The following is a 6,347-nucleotide window of genomic DNA, read 5'->3' on the forward strand; positions in this document are numbered from 1 at the left end:
CATCACATCGCTCTTCCTCTTCGGGCAACGGCCGTGAAGTCGCTGGTGTTCCACCCTTTTGCTTGATCTTCAGGACAGGGGCAGACTTCAAGAAAGTCATGTCTACAAACACAAGGAACATATAAGTAAAAATAACAATCCTACCCATCAATTTATAGCAAAAGGACGAGTTACACGAAATTTGTCGAGGAGTTTGCTTAGAAAGACGTTTATCTATCCGCTCCTGCTGTTTCTCGAAGGTTCTTTATATACGGCTCCCGTTGAAGACTCGCGTTCTCGGGGATCGGTTTATGTTCTCGCAATTTGGCGGTCGTACACGGCAATCGCCGGTCGCGATCTTGTACCGAAGACTCCCAAGAATTTCGGCCTACCCCGCTTCTTATTCACGTCAAGCGTTGGTCGAGGCTGGTCTATACGCGATGACAACAAAGAAAAACGAGTTAGCAAAAGATCTCGAAAAGCAAAATAGCGGGTTTTATCTAAGTCAACAAAATGCGACATGCGGGTACGCGATTAAAGTCGGTCCGATCCCGGGAACCTTAAAAATATAAAACCATTTCGACTTCCAATCGCCCATGTTCGAGACCATCCCCTCAATACCGTTTATTTCAGAAGTCGCCCATTTACTAAAGCAAAAGAAGCCATTATGAAGACCCACGCTCTTTATGTCATAGAAGTAACTAAACTCCTCTACTGACGGAGCCCTATGGGCGTATTCCATGTACATCGCATAGAATGCTAGAACAGTGCGATAACTGTTGGGTGTCAGCTGAAAAGGCGATACGTCGTAACGTCTGAGAATCGCTGCGACGAAAGGATGAAACGGGACCGATACACCACATCGAAGAATGGGTATTGAGATGACCACGTCCTCCGTAGGGATGATCGCAGGGTTGGTGAACGGAAGATGCGCTCTCGAGAGGGTTTGGGACTTTGAAACGCGAGTCGCAAATTCAACCTCACAAAGGTAGTGAAGTCAGATTTGACGACTCTCGAGACTAGGTCTTCGCATGAGAAAGGTTCGTTCAATTGGGAGTCATCGGCGAGTCCGAGTCCCACTCCCTTCCGCTTCCTCTTCTTCCTCACCCGATTCGCGGACGGAGTAGTCCATTCCTCCTCCACCTCCTCGACCTCGATGTCGGGAGCGTGTCTCGTATGGATGAGGTAGTCGCGTGCGACACTTTGTGGATTCGCTATCCCGGATATCGATTGTCCCAGGTTCAGCGAGCTCCTGTACCATCCTCTCGATGTCTACAGAAGACATCGGACCTAACTCTATCTCCGCAGCCTCCATTTCGGAGATGTCCGTAGGGAGAAAGCTGTCTCTCTCTTGTGACGACTCCCCGTCAAAAGCGCGACCTCTGAGCCGAAGCTGCCGGCGTCCGATAGATCGCTCATCGAGAAAGATAGAAGATCTTTTCAGCGTGATGGATGTGTGAAAAAATAAAAGTAAGTGATCTCACCCGCAGTAGAGTACAAAAGTCGCATTCGACAAGAAAGTCAGGCGAACACTGACCCTCCTATCAGCATGCGAGAAGAAATGTAACTATCTTTGGGCGAGTAGTTCACGCATCCTTGGTTGCGCGGTATACCTCCAGAAACGGCTAGGCGTATCACGGTGACTCGAAGTATGCATTTTCGAGCATAACCACGAGTTACGCGAGACGCCCACCGTTTCGAGACAACCTACCACCCAAAGAATACGATCATTCGAGTATTAACGCACGTCAACAAATGGCCAGGTGTATCTCGGTATCTCGGGGACATATATCCGCATATATAGCCATTAGAATATCGTGACACACCCACCATTTGGAATGGCAATTAATGCTCTCACCACTCGGCCGCGACAATGTAAAGATTCTAAAAAGTCTAGTCAACGGATTAAAGCGGAAATAAGTCTTGGAAAGATGCGATTATTCAAGGCTTGTTCAATAGAATACCCGCGAACATTCAAGTTGTTCATCCGAATGTCCGCGAGCATTCGAGGCATGGATTAGTGCCTATGAATTGTATACGGTTATGTCAGTTTACAGGTCCTACACTATGAATGTTGCCCAGTTTTATGAACCCAGAACACATAAATACCCACTAGCATACACTCCTAAAAGTTTTCAAAAACATCCTAATCCAGAAAACAAAGCACATTATCTCCAAAAACAGAAAGCGAAAATGCGAGTGATTTAGAAGCTAACCTTTAGTTTTGATCCCCGCGTAATTCTCGATCACTTCGAGGATGAAAGTGTTGTGGAAAATGGCGAGAAAATCTAGGAGTGGATTTTTGTACGAAGTATATGCCTTTGGAGGGAAGTTAGGAGAAAAGAGGGAAAAATGGGAAATTTGATTCGTATCAAAGCGTTTAAATACCCATATCCCTTATTAATTGGGATCGTGACACGTGGCAGTCGGAATGCCTAAGGTCGCCCAATCTAACGGCCAGTTATGGCCACGCCTACACGAAAACCGAAGGGTTTTTGTGACGTGGCATCCTAGAGATAATGAAAATTAATCATTACAGCCGTCATTTTTCGAAACCCTCGATGGGACAACCAAAAGGTCACCTCCTCGTGACAACCTTTCACACATCTCTCGAGCAATAGTTTCCCTCAGTGACCGCACTAGTCACATCGCGAAACTAGGGGCATGTGTTATAGTGAGATTTCTCTCACCTAGAAACTCGAGACCAGACTCCTTTTTAAAAGGACACGTGTATTCAGATTCCCAATGAAAGCTGAAATGTCCGTGAGAGACCTCTCGAAGTTTAGACCTCGCCCAGGATAAAACCAGCGAGCATATTGCGGGTGTGACCTAATTCACACCGCATAACCATAATCCTCGTCATGCGGGGGTAGACCCCGGCTCGCATATGTCAGAACATGTGCGAGTGCCCCCCTCTATACCTCCGCGACGAGTATGGAGACCGATGCCCTATGAGGTAGTTTTGGTCTCAGCGACCCCAACAGCCCTAACAGACCAGTATAAGTTCGCATGTTCAGATATTACCAGTTTCAATATGCGACGTCTACAACGGGCGATTACTTAAGGACGCAGGCGTTCCAAACGTATGTGCGATCCTACGAGCTCAACAGACGGAACATGAACGGTCAACTCGTAGATGCGAAAGACGCATACGTTGATGAATTCAGTAACTGTCATACATTTATTAATGTTAACGTTGTTTGAGTTTAGTCATTGCAATTCAATGTGTAAATAATGGATTAACAATAAATGTGATCCTCTTTATGTAGATTGGGCACACTTTACTTTGTATATAAAGGGGTGATCCACCGTGAAAATGGACCTACGAATCCCTTGCTACAGTGGACTAAGCAGAACGAAATCTGACTGAACCACTATAATTCACCTTCTCATCTATTTTTCCAGCTTTGTTGCTTACTCTCGCATTCCTAATTCGAGTACTCGCCATTCTAGGTCGAATACTCGCATTTGTCATCTCTCAAATAATTCTCTCCTTTTCCAGTTAAATTGTACTTTTTGGTGTTGCGAAATATCAGTAACAACAATTAGATATTCAAAAATAACATTCAATCTGATTCGATTACAGTTGGATATCCAATATTAGGCGATCGATTGTAATTGAATCGACTAGTTATTATTGAATTTGATCGATTTATACACACCCTGTATTTACACTATATATACTAAATTATATAATATTGGAGACTATGTATGTTTTATGTGTTTATTATGATTAATTTTGTTTTTTTTTTTTATGTATATAATTAAGAGGATCTATATATATTGGGGCCTTTGCTACTACTCTTGCTATATGATTGTGTCTCTACCTCTGTATATAACCCAAATAAATGATAAAATGAGATGATCACATAGCTAATATTTGAAATAAATGAATTAAAAGAATTAATTTTGATAAATAATAATTTCTTAAATATTATAAAAAAGACACTAAATTATTGAACAATTATATTTAAGAATCATTCATGAGTTAGAAAAGAATGTAAAGTATATTCAATTATATATTTTACTAAAAGTCATTATTCATGCAATTTTACCTATCTTTTATTTATATATTGTTTTATTAAAAAATTATTTAATATTTTGTTCAAATACAAAGATAATATTAACTGTTAGATTAAGATGTAATAAGGATTATAAATAAATCATTGCAAGTAGTTATTAATTTTGATATCCTATATATATATATATATATATATATATCTTTATATATTAAAAGTGCCTATTTAACGGCATTTCTTGGTTTAACAAAATATACTTACAAATAAAAGAATATTCTGTTAAATTCTCCCGTTAACAAATAAACTCAATAATTAAACTCAAAAAATTAAACAATCTTTTAAATATTAATAATCTCTTTTTAAATTAAAAAAAATCATCTTAGCCACATATCTCTCTAACAAACCTATCTTGGAGAATATCATGTTTCCTCTTACTAAAAAGGTTCTCCTTAAAAAAAATATTAATAATTTTATTTTCCCCTGCGTCACCGCCTTGGCCTTCCTCTCCCTCACCATTCTCGTCCTCTACAGGTCCTTTTCCCCATGCTCTGATGTTTCTTTTTTATGTTTTAGTTTTTATTTATTGGTTGGGACATTTTGTCTATAACAGATTGACGACTTCGCCACCCAGACGAAAATGGTTGTCGGCCACAATCTAGAATGTATAGGCAATTGGTTTTAAAAGGATCTAAGAGGGCTGTTTGGCTGTGTTAATTTGATCTGAAGAGGGTTAGATCTTTGTTTGGTTGCAAGGAAGATGACTTCGCTAAGCAGAGAGCTTGTATTTCTTATACTTCAATTTCTTGACGAAGAAAAATTCAAGGAGACCGTACATAAGTATGCTTATTTTTTAATGATCTTTTGCTTTTATTAGTTTCATTTTTTTTATGGAAAATAATATATTTGATTTTTTTTATTCTTTCTGATAAACCATATATTTGAATGCTGATATAAAATGAATGATTGTGGGGTTGTTAGGTTGGAGCAAGAGTCAGGGTTTTTCTTCAACATGAGGTATTTTGAAGACATGGTAACAGGTGGCGAGTGGGAAGAGGTAGAAAAGTATCAATCTGGTTTTACAAAGGTTGACAATAATAGATACTCTATGAAGATCTTTTTCGAGATTAGGAAGCAGAAGCATATGGAAGCTTTAGACAAGTATGTGTTTTAAGGTTTTATTGAATCAGGAATGTTGGATTTTATTCATTTTCTTGATTGTATTGTTGGTTACACATAGTAGCTCTTTTTGCTGATTGGTCCTTTTGGGGTTGGTAAGAATTAAATTCTCTTCTTTCATTTAACTACATGATTATCATTTAATTATTTTCTTAACGTAGTTTTCATTTCATTATCCAAAGTAAAGCTTATGTTAAGTGATTTAGTGAACTGAAATATGTTTTGTCATGCAATAGAAATAGTTATGCTACAATAGAAATATGTTGGCTGTGTTTTCAGTAATTGTGTTTTTAAAAGTAAGAATATAAAACAGTTTTTTGTCATTTTAAAAATTTAATGGTATTTAAAACAAGTTTTTTAAAACTATTTTTAGATTTATATATCAGGTATATATCTCCTCTATTTATTAGAATTATATTTATTCAAATGTTTTGTTTATAATAGTATTATATATCCTCAATATATAACAAAGAAAAAGAAATTAAGGAATTATATTTGTCAATTAATTTGATAATCAACTTTCAGGTAGAACTGAGACAAAAGATTTTCCAATTACATTGGCACAAAAGGATTGAGCTAATTTGTTTCCAAAAGTTTGAATTATTACGACTAATCACCAACAATCTGAAATTAGAGGTATGTTCTATTTGAATTAATTTATTCATTGGGCTTATATATTTGTGTATTTTTTTTTTTGTGTGTATTTGTGTATATATGCGATTTTTTTTTTATGAATTACTTTTTTTAAAAAATAAATATGTTTATATAAATTTAAATTTAAACTCTATATAAAATAATATTTTTTTTTTCTAGAAACATAAAGCTACAGACTAATTTCATTAACAATAATCAATATAAAATTTAAACTCTACATTAAAAAATACCTTCTTTTTTTTTTCTAGAAACATAAAGCTACAAACTAATTTCATTAACAATCATCAATATAAATATTCAAGTATGAATAGATCAGAACAAATAAATATTCAAGTATTTCAATAAATTCATAAACAAATAAATCAGAACAATTCAAAATCTCAAATCAAGAAAATTAAAAGTTTAGATTTATAATCTTTACAAATATGAAAAACTTAAATAGATCTATCTACCATTGTTGTTGCCGTTGCTTAGTTACTGAATTTTTAAACAAAAACTACTAGAACTTATATAAAACTA

At 36.5% G+C, this 6,347-nt stretch overlaps 1 long non-coding RNA gene across 1 annotated transcript; it reads left to right on the forward strand.

Moving 5' to 3' along the window:
- The first annotated feature begins 4,303 nt into the window (after nucleotides 1-4,303).
- LOC133032571 (uncharacterized) lies at nucleotides 4,304-6,011 on the forward strand. The gene is made up of 3 exons (XR_009685183.1): nucleotides 4,304-4,529; nucleotides 4,609-4,835; nucleotides 4,977-6,011. It is a non-coding gene; the product is annotated as an uncharacterized LOC133032571 (long non-coding RNA).
- The last annotated feature ends 336 nt before the right edge of the window (nucleotides 6,012-6,347 follow it).

This window comes from Cannabis sativa, chromosome X (genome assembly GCF_029168945.1).
Source record: "Cannabis sativa cultivar Pink pepper isolate KNU-18-1 chromosome X, ASM2916894v1, whole genome shotgun sequence".
NCBI lineage: Eukaryota > Viridiplantae > Streptophyta > Magnoliopsida > Rosales > Cannabaceae > Cannabis > Cannabis sativa.